We start from the raw sequence: 15262 nt of genomic DNA on the forward strand, positions 1-15262 counted from the left end.
CTTTTGGCCCAAAAGTGGGATCCAACTTTCACTTACCATTATATTGGTTTAGAATATGTTAATTGTATTTCATTCCATGTCTTAGGTTGATTGTCTATGTCTTTTCATCTCCGGCTGGGTTAAATTTACAGGGAAAGAAACATCCTGAATGCAAATCCAACATTATTCTTGAGGGAAAATTAATTTGTATTGGAGATTTTTTTCAACATCGGGAAAAGTGTAATTTTAGGAGTGATTTTACACTAACCATATTAAATTTTCATAAAATTTAGGCATTTTTTTTCTATTTTGATAGGGAAATAATATAATGAAAGAGATTATTTTGTCCCCTATAACAAAAAAAAAAAAAATATGTGGCAAATTTTCCCATTTAATAGAAAAGTTTTATATTGTATGAGGAAATTTTTCCTATTTAATGGTAAAAATATATATTGTATATGGTATTTTTTCTCTGTAAAGAACAAATTATTTATAGTATAATAAGATTTATGGCAACTTTGCAAGTTCTCTCTCATAATTTAAGGGATGCCATGAAAGATCTATAAAAGAAAAAGGACACTCCAAAGCTCTAACCTACGTTCATTGAAATGAAAATTGACCTTACTAATTTTGAACTTCATTGATTCAGGAATATTTTAAAGGATAAAATATTGTTTATGCAAAGAATCCTATGTTTAGGGTTTATTTTGTAAAATATATTATTTAATTTTTTTAAAAATGTAATGGTTGGAAACTTGTGCTTTTCCTTTTTTAAGTGAAACCACAATTTTTTTAATCTAGATATGTGTGTGTGTGTGTGTGTGTGTGTGTGTGTGTGTGTGTGTGTGTGTGTGTGTGTGTGTGTGTGTGTGTGTGTGTGTGTGTGTGTGTGCATGTGTGTGCACACACACGTGTGTGTGTCAAGATGAAATATTAAGAGGAGAAAAAGAAAATAATAAAAAGTATACCCATTTTTGATATTTCAATTCTTTGTGACATAATATTTTCTTTTGGGCTCTAGTTCCTATTAGAGTAATCATATTAAATATTTAATTATTACTTTCAAAACATAAAGTGCAAATATATAGATTAAGTTCTTATATTCCTAATTAAAGTTTGTAGTTAGCAAGTATGTCATTAAGATAAGACCTAAAGAGCCTAGGTTGTATTATCTTTTTGGTAAGTATTTAGAATTTTCCATTGGCTTACATTATGTGATGCATCTCTGATGTGATAGATTTCTAGAAATTATTTTAAAGCTATTGGTATTGGTATTGGTATTTTAAGCAATATTTTAAATATGTATTATGTGTCATTAATCCAACATGCACCTTGTTAGATAACTGAGAGGGATTAGGGGTCCATTATATCTAGTTATCCTACAAGGTTGTCAAGCACTTTAGCACCAATTCAAACTTCATAAAATCTCATGTCCATAACTCAATTACTACATCCAACATCTAAAATCAAACTTATAAATAATTTACTCAAACTATTATCTCACTATTTTTTATTTATACGAAGCATCAGTGAAATCATATATCGTATATTGAGTTACAACATTAAATAACTAACATGAAAATAAACTTTGCCTCACATAAGTAGTCACAGATTTGACACAAATATATAATGTGGAAGCCCAGTAAAGGAAATAACCACCTAGGAACTAGGAACCTTGTTATAATGATTTAGAATAACTGAGAGGGGAGTGAACCAGTTATCCTCAGGTCTAGATGTACCAATTCAACTTTTAAACACTTCAAATAACTTAATCAGTAGCAAATAACCACTAGCTCTCTATAGCATATCATCACCAATCTAATGTTTCATGCAATATCTTAACTCTCTATCTCTATATGCACCAACTACCTATAAATAAACTATTGTAAAATATAAAATGGAAAATAATAACATCCACACATGGTAATAACACTTTTGACACAAGGATTTAATGTGAAAACCTAATTTGGGAAAAACCATCAAGTAACATGATCTACCAAATTGTAACTCTTTTGAAGTGAGACCTATTAAGAGCTAGGACTATTAAAGGTTGTACAACATACTATTTATTGTGACCATGTTAAAGGATTTAATCACCTTGTTAACAGTACCCTTGTTAGAGGACTCTCCAAAATTTCATTAGAAGGTCAGCCTTCATTAAAGGATTTTAGACTAATATAATGGTTAAAATGTAATAGTAGAGTTGATCTATAACATACAACTCACTTGGTAAATTTAGACATACATTCACTCATCTGCCGATTCAGTGACATCTCCATCACTGATCTTCATTGCACCTCCTCAAGAAATTACAATTCACTTATGTTGTTCTCCTCTATCCAATTTCTCCATAAGATCACCAATAAAAAATAGAAAAATATTATTATTTATTCCTTAGGCCACCTTAAATAGGGAATTTTTATGTTTTAATGGTTAAACATCATTGATAATATTAGGCCTAGGTTAGATTCATCGAACACTTCCATCTCTTTGTTCTCCTTTTTCTTTGAGAAAAGTATGATCAATTTCTTTCCTTTGATTGTATTAAAAACTTTCTTTGTGCATTAAATGTGTGAACTCATCAATCATTATCTTCAACATTCTTTGACTAATTTAAATTTCTAACTCTGTTAGCCTCAAACTCAATTCTTTCTCAAATTGTAACTTTTTCTATCACTCGACAATTAGTGTGTTCTTCAGCTTGGTCATCGCTATGTAGCTTGGACACCACTATGATTTCTCACTTGATGTCAACATGCTTTCTTAGCCATTACTATCCTTAGTTGCAACTACACTTGTACAATAATAAGTATCACTCATGTTGAACTATTTTTCTGAGCTTCTACTAGGTTCCTTAAATTTTTTCTTGAAATCCTTCATTGATTGTACAATATTGGTACTTGGTAAAGCTTTTTCTTTTGACTTGTTACAACTCTTAGCTTCATCTAAATCTCTTCTATACTTTATGTGTTGATTGAAAAATAGATTATCATGTCAAGGACTAACTTATAAAGTGCTCATTATATTTTCATGATACTTGACACATTTCAACTCCACCTTTCACTAGGTCATCTCATGATCTCTTCTTTTCAATTCCTCTTCATCAATCAAATGAGATAACACTCTATATTGTTAGTGAATATCTCTCCATTAGGTTTGAGATAAATGAAAACATAAAAATTTCTTAATTTGTAGTTTCCAAAAATTGCCTCTTTGGCATTGATGGAAACACCAATCAAGCTTAAGTAGTTACCATGGAATAAAAATAATTCAATATTGCATTATCTTGTCACTTTGCATTTGTATTCTCACTTTCTTAGATTCATTGTAATTCCCATCCAATCAATCCCAAGATGCTCCCTCTATCATATTAGTACATACTATTGTAGCAACATATGTAAACCTTTTTGACACATTCTTTCTCTTTGATCTGATATAGACTAGTTATCCACTATGTCATACATTTTAATCAATGTTATATGATTAGTCACTTGTACACTTCTTTGTCCTTATTTGTCACTTTTTATGGTAAATTAATCATGTCAATCCTACCCTCTTTGATAACAATACCAAGGACATACATACCATACCACATCATCTTCATGTCACTTCTCTAACTGATACAAATTTCATCACTTTATGTTGAAGTCCTTGTATCTACTTCTACTAATAGTTCAGTGTCTTCCATTTCACACCTATAGAAATCTCATAAGGTGTGACCTTCCACATCAATCTATAAGATATCTTCTCATATAAAAATTCATTAAGTACACCATCATTTCTTAATTTTATTTAGGTAGGGGGGCATAACTTGCCTCTTAGATACTCAAAAAAATCTATAGGTAGTTCATTATTGAATATGTCAACTAACTAATCCTTTGTGATCACATATTCCAACCTCACTTCTTTCCCACGTAATAACTCTCTCAAGTATTTATACTTGATCTCAATATGAGTAGTCTTATTATGCATCATAGAGTTCTTTCATATTTTTATATCACTTGTTGTATCACAATAAATCACTTTCAATGATCTCTTCCTTCATCCCTTTCGACAATTGCTTGATCCATACAATGTTTGAACAATTCACTATTATAGTAACATATTCATCCTTTGTTGTAGATTGTGAAGTATAGTTTTGTTTCTTTCTTGTGCATGAAATCAATCTTCTACCTAACAAGAAATCTTCTTTCCCTATGCTCTTCTTGTCATCAATATTACTTTCCCAATTAGAACCTATGTAAACTTTTATTTTAAAATTTTCACTCTTCTTGTACAGTAGGCCATGATTTTTTTCTTTACAGGTATCTTATTATTCTCTTTAATAATATCATATGATTCTCTCTAGGATAAGTTGATAAACTAGCAAAAATTCTAAAAATAATACAATATTAGGTCTGCTATGTACTTGACATATTATAGTTTCCCAATCCTAGACCTTTACAATATTTGATTCACCTTAGTAGACTCATCATTCCTTGACAATTTGTGTCTAGTCACTATTGGTGTTCCATCTATTCTTGAGTCTTCCATACCAAAATTCTTCAATATTTAGTTGACATACTTTCATTAATTGATGAAAATACTAGGGATAACTTTAAGGAACCCCTCCCCTCCCAAAATTTATAAAATTGTGGCGAATCACATGTCATTTGGGTGAAAAAAAATTAATAGTGTTGGTGAATTATGCATCAATTGATGGATATTTGGTGTCAAATTTTTTAATAGTTTAGACATTTTTTATAAAATAATGGTGATTATAATTTTTTTTTTAAATAAAATTATTAATATTGATGGCAAATTATGTTTTGAAATGTAATTATGTTAAATATATTATTTGAGAACTCAGACTGTCTGATGATCCAAGATCAATGGCTGTGGTTTAATTTCGGCCAACATTTCTTGAAGGAAGAAGAAAATTACCGAGGTAGTCATCGGAATGTTGACCAAGGTAAGTTGTTTGTAAAGTACAGTGTCACTCAAAAAAAAATTCACATAGGAAAATGGGAATTTGGTGAATGATGATCATCGAAAGAGACACTCAATTATTTTTGTGGTGAATAAGAGTAAACATTAAAGAGAAATATGGGTGAAGAACCCGACTACCAAACTGAAATTACATAATAATAGTGGTGAACGCTCCAACCACTATATGAGTATTTTATAAAATTTGGATGAAATGGTCAACTAGTATACAATATTTTTTTTAGCCAATTTCTATAGCCCAATTAGGACATATTAGCCAATTGGTGAATAATAGCCACTAAAAAAATCCTTGGAAAATACCTTTGTTCATTAGATAAATTTGAAAACCAACAAAGAATATAATCTCTTCAAACATTGACATTTCAAATTTCTTTTTCATTTGATCAACAAATGATTTTCTCATTGAATCATTTCCTCTAAATACGATTTCATCAATAAATTTTTTATATCATATTGTCTTGTTTTCAGATTCACTTTTCAGATATAAATTGCTATTTTCATTAGTTATTTCAAAACAAAATTTCACCAAGTAATTGTGCAAACCTTCATACCATGCTCTAGGGTCTTCCTTCAAATAATATAAAGATTTGTGTAACTTACATATCATATTCCTTTTTCTTGGATCAACAAATCCTTCAGGTTATTCAATGTTGACTTCTTCCTCTAGAATTCTATAGAAAAATAAATATTTTACATTCATTTGATACACTTTGAATTCTTTGTAAGAATCATATTCAAGAAAAGTTCCCACTCCTGCTAACCTTTCAATTGAGGAATTTTTTTCTCCATAGCCAAAATATTCCTATTGTGCATATCCTTTGCTAAAAAATATTTCCTTTTTCATTGTGAATTAACCTTTCCCATTATACTTGCTTAGTACCAATCACATTTTTATCTTTAGGTCTGGGTACTAATGTCCATGTTTCTTTCTTCTCAATTTGCTTAGTTTCTTCATTCATTACCTTGATCAAATTTTTATTCTCCAAAGAATCATTGACATATTTAGATTCAAATTTACACAACAAAAATTTTTCATTCTTTATTCTTCTTCTAGTCAAGACTGAAAAATCTATATCACCAATAATTTTGTCTGGTGCACAATGCCTTCTTACATACTTTGCCAATATAGGTTTAGATCTTGGTTCCACTTGTTGTTGTTCAGTAGATTTTTCATGTTGAATATCTTCTATTATCTCTAGTTGTAACTCAGCTTCCTCTATCTACTATTCAGTAGTTATGGTATATGACTCGACTCCTATATCTTGATGCTTGACATTTCATAGATGCTTGAAATATCTCTTCCATAGAACCTCGGTAGTGCTTGGCTACTAATTCTTGGAATCTACCTTCTCTAGTTTTAGTAAGGTGCTAGGTTTACCTTCATAAAAATAGACAAACTTTCTATAATATTTAGGTTCTTTCTTGCATTCTTCTTTAGTTTTCTCTACAAATTCATAAACTCTAACATTTGCACTTTCTATAATGTTTTTAGAGTTACAGTTCAAACACTTACTAGCTTTTCTATTATTGGAAAAACCTAGGAATGTACATTCATCACTTTTTACATCAATTTTACCTTTTCTTTCATCTTTTAATATATAAAATTTTCTTTGAAAGACTATAAAATAATTCACATTTGCTACATATCCATACTAGAATTCAAAAGGTGTTTTGTTTGTTCCTTTATTCACTTGAACTCGATCCAATGTTTAGACTACAATACTTACAACCTCTCTCCAACAATTCTATGAAACATTCTTCTGCATCATAAATGTTCTTGTACAATCCATAATTTATCTATTCCTTATCTTTCCTATACCATTCTTTAGTGGTTGCCTTGGTGCACTCATTTGCCAATTGATTCCTTTGTCATTGCAAAATATATTGAACTCATCTAAAATGAATTCACCACCTTTGTCTGATCTCAAACATTTTAGAATCTTACTTGTTTCTATCTACTCTAGAAAGATAAAACTTAGACATTAGAATAGCATCAGATTTTCTTTAAGGAACATCACAATCACTTGTCCTGAAAAGTTATCAACAAACATAATAAAATATTTCTCACCATTAGAGATTTTTATTCCAATAAGACCATAGAAATCAATATGAACTAAGTCCAAATTATTATTAGAATAATAGTTATTTCTCTTGGAACTTGACTTAGTCATTGTACCCATTTGACATTGTTTGTATATCACTTTATTAGGTTTCCTTAGTCCTTGTAGCCCTCTATCTCTTTTCGTTTTACTTATGCTTACCATGTTATCAAAGTTCACATGAAATAGCCTCTTGTGTCATAACCAAACATCTCTACATTGTGCAAATAGACAAGTATCTTTAGATTAGTCTAGATAGAAGAAGTTACCTCTTAATTTCTCTCCACTTCCAACTAGTGTGTAGGTAGCACCATATATAGTTTCCTTCTTATTCTTTAAATCAACTATGTAGATTGAACTTATCAACTATGCTATACTCAGCAAGTTATATTTCAAACTATCAACCCAATATTCATTGTCACAATTAATCTTTTCATTCAATTTAATTGATCCTTTACCCTTCACATAACATGATGCATCATTTCCAAATTTAACATGACTTTCATTATAATGTTATAGCTTATCAAAATTAATTATATTACCAGTCATGTGATGTGAGAAAACCATTATCAATTATCTAGCTATCATTCTTAGTCACATTTGAGATCAATGCAATTTGATCATCTTCATCAAAATCATATTTCATTAAAATATAACTAACTTCTTCATCATGATCATTAGAATTACTATCACAACCATCATCTTTAGCAATATAGCAAAATTTCTTACTTTTTTCTTTTTTTCTTCTATTATCTCTCTATCCTTTGTACTTGAAATATTTCCTTTCATCTTTATATTCTCAATCAGAACATCTAGCTATAATATGACCAAATTTATTACATATAAAATAGATAATAGGAAGTCTTCCTTTTTATCAGCCTTTTCTTCTAGGAAGTTTTCTCACCAACAATTCTTCATGTTCATCAACGTCATCATCAGATCCATTATCACTTGCTACATACTCTCTTTTCTTTTTTTCCCTAGATCATTTAAGGATTGGTTAGGCTTTGAATGTAGATGAAACATTAGTTTGGGAATAGTTATTAACATTTTATAATTCAAATGCAGTAAGTCTACCAGTCAGACTATCCAAGGTTAGATCATTAGTAGGTGTACATCTCAATCATAGAATTGGAGATGCTTTGATTGCATAGATAGGAATTAAAGTCCTCAATACTTTACTTATCATAGTCACATTAGTTATATGTCCTTTAGATTGTTTGATAGCATTCACCACTTCTTTGATTTGGCCATAATACTATACAACATTCTAACCTTCTTGTATTTTGATGTCATCAAACTTTCCTCTCAAGATTTCTACCTTAGCTCTTAACACATGGATTTTTGCCAACTTGACCCACATTTTATTAGTAGTAGTGCATTCCTTCACATCATCAATCTCTATAACTAAGGGATGTTGATAGTCGAATCATTATTCGGTTATTCTCTTGCTTCTCTTTTATTTTTTCAATTGTCATAGGTCTAGGCACCTCAATGCATTCATTGTCCAAGTAGTTACATGTGGAATTTATAATTCTAGATAAGTGCAGTTTCATCAATTTTTTCCATGGTAAGAGTTTCTCCTTATTCATGTTAGGTATCTCTCTCTTATACATCTTAATCTTAGACTTGAGTCCCTTCAAACTTTCCAAACAAGGAAAAATGCTCTAATACCAATTATTGCAGTAATTCTAAATAAAAGTGAGGGGAGTGAATAATTTATCCTTAGGTCTAGATGTACCAATTCAAATTTTAAGCACTTCAAACAACTTAATCAATAACAAATACCTACTCAATCTCTATAGCATATCATCAACAATTTAATATTTCATGTAATAGCTTAATTCTTTGTCTCTATACGTGTTGACTGCAAGTAAATAAACTATAGTAAAATACAATATGAAAAAAAAAAAAAAAAATCTACACAAGATAATAACACTTTTGACAACAAGATTTATTGTGGAAACCAAATTTGGAAAAAAACCACCAAGTAATAGGGTATGTGCTGGATCATGGTGTGCCAAAAAGTGGCAATCTGAAAAATTTGTAGTTCTAAAATATCTCAAACCATTTCAAAATCTATTCCAACTTTTTTCCCACCCACTCTGATACTAAATGAAAACAATTAATATCTTTATAAGGTCTACTATATCTTTTGATACCAAACCTATATGGTCAACTTTAAAAACATCCTAAAAATGTGCTTTTGGCCTATTTTTATGTGATTTTTACTTCAAACATGTAGCTGATGACTTTTTTTCCACCAAAATTTGATGAAATGAAAAGGATTTCTTAAGCATGTTCTTATCTTTCCATAAATGTATTTTTTGTCAAATTATGAGTTTATTAAGTAATTATTACTTATTTTCTAATGGAGTTACGTATAAAGTGTTGACTGACACATTACTTGAATAACAACTATAACTTTCAAATGGCACAACATTTTTTAAATCCAAAAGATGCATCACTTTCTATGTTTCTTCTACTACAAGGAAAAATAAATAAAAATTTGAATTTTGCAAAGTTTTGAATTAGTTAAGGTGGTCAGACATGAGCATTTTTTTATTCCAAAAATAGTAAAGTAAAAAAATTAATTTATTATTATTTATTTAGAATAAAAATACCCAGAAATATGTGTCACATCTAGGTATAAGTCTACTACTTACATCTAGAATATTATTAAAAAATATTATCATTTGATTTTGATTAAGGTTCTCGGACATACGTCTACTTCTTATTTATGTTCTAAAATTTTTGTAATATTGCATTAAAATTCAAAATTTTTGACCAATCATTTTTTTATTTTTTTGAGATAAGTACTAGTTGTTTAGAAACTAGATTCAATTTTCTAGAGATTCTTTCATCTCAAATTTTTGATATAAAGTTAATAACAAGTAGAAATTTGCACATCAAGTTCTGAATTTTTATTGCCACTTAAGAGCATAGTTTGGTTGACCATGATCCTGCACATAATCGACATGCTACAAATTCTTTAGTCTTCTAAAGTGACCCCAGTGGAGAGCCAATCATGTTAAAGGTTATACAATACATAGTTAAATGTAACCTTGTTAATGTATTTAATCACCCTATTGGAACTATCCTTCTTAGAGGACTTTAGAACATTCGATCAGAATGCCACCTTGATTAAAGGATATACAAAATGAATGTTAGCTGAACCTCGATTAGAGGATTTTAGACCAATATAATGGTTAGAATGTAATAGTAGGTTTGATCTGTAATGTACAACTCACTTTGCAAATTCAGATCTCCATTTTATCATCTACTAGTTCATTGACTCACTTCCATTTCATTCCCCTGTTATTCCATTTTGCACCCGTGTTCTTCTCTATTGTTTCCTTTTTTTCACTTCTCAGTGTCTTGGGATGATCTAGTGTTGGAAATCCTATAACCCTATGAACCATCTTCTTGGTAATTTTGACTTGTCCTTGCTCTAGCCAGAATGATCCATCATGAATTCTGCTTATAAGAACTATGTGTATCCACTCTTTTTTGAATACGATTGGAAAAACTAGGGCTTTGGTTAAACCTTTCTTCTCTATAATTGAAAATCAATCCTTCAATATTCCATTATCATAGAGTTTATCATAGGCATTGAAGATTTCTAGGTCTCCTATGGCTCCAATCTTACAGTTGTAACACTTATACACATCTTGAACCATAACAACTTTTGCTAGAATCATAGACAATGCACCTGTAGGATCATTTTTGTATGCTACCTCTGGTATGGGCCTAAAATCGGGTTGTTTAACCTCATTACTAACAAGCTAAATCTCATGGCTTTCCTTCCCTTTGGTGAACTTTGAACTAGATGTCATTTTTAACTGAACTAGGGTTTTATGTTTAAAGCAAACTTCTCAAACTGTACAACTCGGAAAATACATGGTTAAATGCTTGAAATTGGTTTGGTTGATGCTGAATCACAGCAAATCCCTAGTTGAATGCTCGAAAATCACTCAGTCATGCTCCTAGTAATCGCTCTTCATTTCAATGGCTTAAAATGAATCAAATTTTTCCTTTAAGCAACTAAACAATCTTGCATTTAATGCATTATTGTACCTTCACCTATCACTTGGCTTCCAAAGGTTTTCAACTTAGTATCTGTTCTATTTCACTCAATAGCTATTCTCACTCAGCATCTACTAACTTTGTTAATAACTCGACAACCATTGCAGTTTTACTTGGCTCCCACTAGACTTTTTAACTCAGCTTCCAAAGTAGTTTCACTCAGCAACCAAAGATAGCTTGGCATCATAAGTCAAATTTTGTCTTGGCATCTTATCTCATGCAGATTTATACTTTACAGTGCTTCTTCTCTATTTAGGGCTAATGTATGATACTTCCTTATATGTATTAGCCCCATAGGCTCATCTTGTGATTGGTTGTATGAGATATGATCACTTGACCGCTTGGGTTAAGTGACCATTCCATTGGATGTACTTGATTCATTTTTTTTTTTCCATGTCTTCTTCATGTCTATTCTAATGTGTGCCTCCTCATCAACCTTTTCTTTGCCCTTATTTACTTCAGTCTTGGGTGCCTTGGCTTTTGTTGGACAATTCCTGCTAACATATCCAATTTTCAAGCAACTGAAGCAAGTAGTTTGGTTCAACCATCTTTTATATTTCCCTTTGAAGTGTGTTCTTATGTAGTTTTGGAGTATATGTCCATACTCTTGACAATAATGACAGCTTTGCCTTGTGTTATAGTCCTAATTGTAATGGTGTACATAGTTATCCCTTCTTACATGCTAATTTGGTGTCCACATAGGCTTTGATCTACACTCAAAGGCTCTATGTCCATACTTCTTGCAATTATGGCAGTGTCCATCAAATCTTTGTGGCCTTGTGACTTTAGACCTGTAGTCTTGTGTCATGTGTCCTTGTATGTTGCACTTGTGATAGTAACCCTTTCTTTTAGGTATACTTTGCTGATTGATCCTTCTATTCCTGCAAACATTAGTAGTATGCCCCTTTTTATTACAATAATGAAAAGTGGGTTTAGAATCCTTACCTTTGTCACTTCTTTGCTCGGCACTCTTTCATGATTCACCAACTTTAGTGCTAGTGTATCCAAGTCCTAATGTATCATGGGCTGATCTTGGGGATTTCAGCAACTATTCAAAGTACTTGATAGCTTCACTTGACTTGTTGATATTCTCTACTATTTATTTTTCTCTATTCAATTCATTCTGCAGTTTTTCATTCTACATCCTCAAAGAAGAGAACTCAATATCTTTTACATTGAGTTCGTGATGAAGATTCATCAATTGGCCAAGTGTACACATCTGCATGTTTGAGATCCTTGTTAATTCAGTACATTTTTATTCAAGTCTATTTGCAAGATTTCTTTTGTCATCTTCCATCATGACTATATCCTCAACTGCTCTTTTCTTTTTCTCAGTGATTTCACATAGCATCATGGCCTGTGATTCATGCTCCATCTTAAGAGTTCTTATCTCTTCTGCTTGAACTCTTTTTTTCTCCATCAATTATGCTATTGCTGCATCAAATTCTTTGGAATCTCCTTTGGAAAATACTTGTGTGGTATCAATCTCCTTGTAGTGAATATCATTTTGGGCTATAGTTATTTTCTTCCTTCTTTTAAGGATTTTCTTAGTTCCTCTCTAGCTTCCTCTACCTTATGTAGAGCGAGATGCACATCGATCCCCTGGTTCTCAATGATCTTCCCAAGTTTTAATACTTCCATACTCAGATCTTTTCCTCCAATTTATTAGGCTTCTTCTTGAGAGAACTTGGCTCTGATACCAATTGTTGGAATGTCTTAATGGGAAGAGTGATTCTGAGAGGGGGGGGTGTGAATCCGAAGTACTAACCTTTTGGTCTGTTTTAAATCCTTAATAACGTCTAACTAAAATTAACATGCATGCATATAAACATTAAACAATCATGAGAAGCAAACATGCATCACCACATAACACTTGAGATTTTGGTGACCCAAAAACCCTCCAGGAATAAGAAAGTAAAATTGGGGTGGGGATGATACCCACAAAATTACTGCCGCAATTGATTTCAACCACTTCTAATGGTTTTCCCTATTAAAGGCTACAACATGCTGTTAAATGTGACCCTATTAGGAGTGTACCTTGTTAGAGGACTTAAGAACATTCAATTTAAAATGCCACCCTATTAAAGGATTTACATAAGGTTGTTAAACCCACCTAACTCAATATGATTTCCAAATTCCTAATACAATTGTGAGAGAGTATTAGAATAATACACCTAATCTAATGCAATCTCTAATGCTAGTCTCAGGCTCTTGATCTACTCTTCAATAATTGATCTCTACTAGATCTGATCTATTGATTGTGTTCCTTGTTTTGTTCTAATCAACTAGATGTGTAAATCTTGTCCTTTCTACTAAATCATTGACACCAATGTTCTGCAATGACCTTAATAATAGGCTCTGCTTTTCTTTCTTCTTTTAACTCTACTCCTCTACTATATTCAATGGCGTCAAGACTCCCTTATAAAGATTATTGGTTCATTATGCATCCTTGATTCAAATGTCCCTGATCAAACCCTAGAAATTCACCTATTGGCTACATGTAGTCTCCAATTTTCTTATTGGCTACATGCAATCTCTAATTTTCTAATTGGCTACATGAGGATCACATAGGTGGTTGTGAGGATTTGATCTTATCCTTTTATCATGTCATGAGTCATGCATAACCGTTTCACATCATGGTTTTTATTGACACAAACTCTTATGCTAATCATGCATTGCTTGGCACATGAAGTAATATTGATGCTTGACATCATCTATTCTGGATTGCTCAGCATCCACTATGTTTCCTGGTTGCTTGGCTCCTATAGAATTACTGTGTCACTCAGCACCTATTAGTTTTCTACATTTCTCGACTTCTACTAATTCCTAAATCACTTAGCTCCTATTAACTTCACAATGCTCAGCTCTTGTTGGATGTTGAGTTACTCAACATATATTGGTCTCATCTAATCGGCACCTACTATGACTTGCTCAGCACATACTATCTTTTGGTCTACTTGGCACTATCTATAACTCGACATGTATAGTGAAAATTATTAAGTGTGTTGACACTCATTTGTCAATCTTACTTATTTGATCAACAATCTCCCCCTTTGACATGAGTGTCAAAAACACTTAACTGATCATTCATGATCTAAACCTTATGTGTCCATTCTTCACTTACAAAATTTCAAAAAGATATTGTGAACAAAAATATACCTTATGACTCCCCCTGAGTTGATTATGTCATGAATTCTGATTTTTTGTGCTATTGTGCCTGATGTACTTTGTTCTTTGACCTATTTCTAACCTATTCTTTCCTTTTGATCCTATTATCTCCTTATTTTACTATATGCATTTCTCCTCCTTTAATATATCTCCCCCTTAAAATATTATCTTCTACATTATCTCCCCCTTTTAATATTTTCTCCCCCTTTTTGACACTTATGTCAAAGGATTCTAAATGGTAATGCCATGCTTGGCCAAAAATGTCTTATTTACCTCAAGGAGAATTTGGAGAGTTGCATCCTAGTTATTCAATACAATATCCAATGACTTGTGTTGGATTGCAAGCTTTGCTACTAGATCAACAAGTCCTTCATGTGTAGAAATATTTGGATCCTTCTTTAGGACTATTTCTACATACATTTTCTCCTTGTGTAAGACTTCCAAATGGGGAGTGATAGAGGCTTGTATTTGCAAAAGCTTTTCTTTAATAGTGGTCTCTTTTGTTGATAATGCAACTAATTCCCTTTGAGTGTGAAGCATTTGAACAAAATGCTTCTCACTTTGTACACGATTTGAGGGTAGTTGCATGCTAGAGAACTTTAGTTTTCTCTCAAGGTTCAAAATTTTAAGACATATTTCTTGTGTGAAGCTGGAAAAATCACACGATTTTCTATAAAGGGAAAAGATGTTCTCTAACACAATCTTTACATTATCCAATTTCTTAGCTAGGTCAACCTATCCCAAAATAATGTTACTAGCTATCTTTTGGTTGACCTTGCCTAGAAACTTATTTTCTGACCATTCCATTAGTTTTACATTTGTATCATGGTCTTCATTATTCAATTGGTCAAATATATCAGATAGTTGCTCAAGGATTGGCTTGCTTGAATCTAGATGTTGTAGGTTGAAGGCATCCATCAATATATCTTTGATCTCATTCATTG

Source organism: Cupressus sempervirens, chromosome 8 (genome assembly GCF_028749045.1).
Source record: "Cupressus sempervirens isolate cs-2001-9-10 chromosome 8, ASM2874904v1, whole genome shotgun sequence".
Taxonomy (NCBI): domain Eukaryota; kingdom Viridiplantae; phylum Streptophyta; class Pinopsida; order Cupressales; family Cupressaceae; genus Cupressus; species Cupressus sempervirens.